The sequence below is a fragment of the Ursus americanus genome, chromosome 23 (assembly GCF_024610735.1).
Source record: "Ursus americanus isolate L20-20 chromosome 23, mUrsAme1.1.p, whole genome shotgun sequence".
NCBI lineage: Eukaryota > Metazoa > Chordata > Mammalia > Carnivora > Ursidae > Ursus > Ursus americanus.
Window position 1 is genome coordinate 18,325,339 of NC_142149.1, and position 2,342 is coordinate 18,327,680.

The following is a 2,342-nucleotide window of genomic DNA, read 5'->3' on the forward strand; positions in this document are numbered from 1 at the left end:
ACGGGGCTGTGGGTTGATGGATGAGAGGCTACCCTTTCTTGGACTCAGCACCTCACAATGACCCCAAGACAAGGACACTTGTTTTTCCCCTCAAGTGCAGGTTGAGTCTGGAGTGTGCCAATGACCCGAGAGTGGAACCAGGCCCTCAAAGGCACAGGACTGGAGAGGGTGCAGCTACGGGGGAAACGCTTGGCTTAGGGTGATTCTCAAACCCAAGCGAATGGCTGGGAGGGGGGCCGGTTACAGCAGAACAAAGTTCGAGTTTGCCAGAAATTTCTCTGGCAGCTAAGGGGATAGGCTGGGGGTAGGGAGAGAGGTAGACACTTGCCAGGGGCAGCACTTAGGATCCTGCTCAGGACAGACTTGGGTGTGACAGCTGGCTCCTGAGAGGTGCCTCTGAGGTTGAGCGCCTCTGCCCCCTGCCCCTGCCCAGGCCTTCTGATGGTTACCAACACCCCCCCCCCCCCCGCCTCCACGCCCCTGGAGAGTGCCACCCTCGCACCCAGCTTCTCAGGGACAGGCCTGGGCTGGGCTCATTGCCAGACAGGCTGAGAGGGACCTGGAGGCCCAGGCAGGACTAAGTGTTCTTCACCCTGAGGGGCAGGCGGAGGCGTCCCGAAGCCAACAGGGGACATCCCTGCTAGCATCAAAGCTGCCCGGCTCTGCGGAGACCCTTGTGTAGGAGGGGAGCCCCTGGCTGGAGCCCCTCCTTTGAGGTTGCTGGGACCTGCTCCTCTCACCTCTGCTGGCCCTCTGTTTAGAGGCTCCCCCTCCCAGTGGCGAACGCTGGTAAGCCCCGGGGTGGACTGCAGGGAGGAGGCAGGACAGACCTGCAGGGGAGGTCTTTTTCTCTCACAATAGGAACTCCAGGGCCCCCTCTCCCCTTGAAGGACAGGTCCCTTCCTGCCTAGGGCCCAAAAACTCACCAAGCAGTAGAGGTATTTCTCTTTATTGTTCTCCGGGAGGGTGAGGGAAGCGGGCAGGTAGGAGTTAAGGCTCCTCTCAGAATACAGAGGGGGTCGCTGGGCCAGGAGACTTGAGTCAGGCATCTGAGGCCAGGGCCTTGCCTGGAGAAGGAAGTCCCTGGGGCCCTGGTATTCCCCCCCACCCCCCAGGGCTTCCTCTCATTCCAGCTCAACCGGCCCCGGTTCTGTGGCTCCGGATGGGTGCCAGCCTGCCCAGGCTCTCCTACCTGGGGCCCTGGGAGGAGGGCGGCGGTTGGGGTTTCCCGATGGTCTGTTGGGGGGGGTTCACGGTGTTTGCTGGTGGGGTTTTCGTGGTGTTCGCGGATTTCTTGGGGTGTTTAGATTTCTTGGTGTCCTTAGACTTCAAGCTGGGGAACACGTCTTTGCACAGATTATGGGGTGGCGAGGGCGGTGGGTGGGGTGCCCGGTGATGTCCCTTTCCTCCCCCACCCCTCTGCTCGTCCTCCCTCCCTCCTTCCCTCCCTCCGGCTCTCCCCCACCCCCGCCCACCTGCTGTTGAAGAGCTTCTCTAGGTACTTGTTGAAGTGGCCGAGGTTGGACATCCAGTGGGCCGCCCTGGGCCCGGGGGTCTCCTGCGGTTGCAGCTCCTCCCCCAGGGCACCCCGGGGCTCCAGCAGCAGCAACAGCAGCGCCAGGCACACCAGGGCTAGTGCGCACGCGCAGCGCCGAGCTGGCGCCTGGGGGGCGGGAAAGAGACAGAGCCGCGGGGTGTCACGTGACGCCCACCCGCTGACACGGGGCGGGGTGGACTCAGCGACCGGTCTGCCTCCGGGACGCATGCAGGTGCGCGAGGCCCTAAGGGACATCCTGGCGCCCAGGCCCATGGTGCGCACCTGGACATGCGCAGTGGTGCACCCACGCACAAAGCACCGGGTAAACGGGGTGGTGGGGCTGGACCCACGGGGGCTGTGTGGAGCCACTGGTCAGCTCCCTGATCTCACCGACCTCTCCCCCAACTCCTTGCTCGCCCCACTCCAGCCTCTCCCGTCTCCTTGCTGTTCCTCAAAAATGCTGGACATGCCGGTCTCTTGCCCGGAAGACTTCCTCCAGATACCGGCTTGGCCAACGTCCTCAGCTCCTTCAGGCATCAGCTCAGACTCCACCTCCTGAATGGTCCTACCCTGACAGCCCTGTTTAGAATTGCAACCCATCCTTTCACCTTGTACCTTTCCCTTCTGTGTCACTTTCTCACTTACTATATTCTATGCTTTTTCAAAACTGCCATCTCTGCCAAGAGGCACGCCCCTCCTCCCCCAGTGTAAGCACCATCAGAACTGGGACTCTGCCTGTTTTGCTCACAGATGTAGCATAAGCACGTAGAACAGGGCCTGACACTTCGCAGGGGCTCAATAATAC

At 61.7% G+C, this 2,342-nt stretch overlaps 1 long non-coding RNA gene across 1 annotated transcript; it reads right to left on the bottom strand.

The window, feature by feature from the left end:
* Positions 1–933: 933 nt before the first annotated feature.
* Positions 934–1,632, bottom strand: LOC123803137 (uncharacterized). Its single transcript, XR_006782763.2, has 2 exons — positions 1,476–1,632; positions 934–1,346 (listed from the first exon to the last, which is right to left on the bottom strand). It is a non-coding gene; the product is annotated as an uncharacterized LOC123803137 (long non-coding RNA).
* Positions 1,633–2,342: the final 710 nt, after the last annotated feature.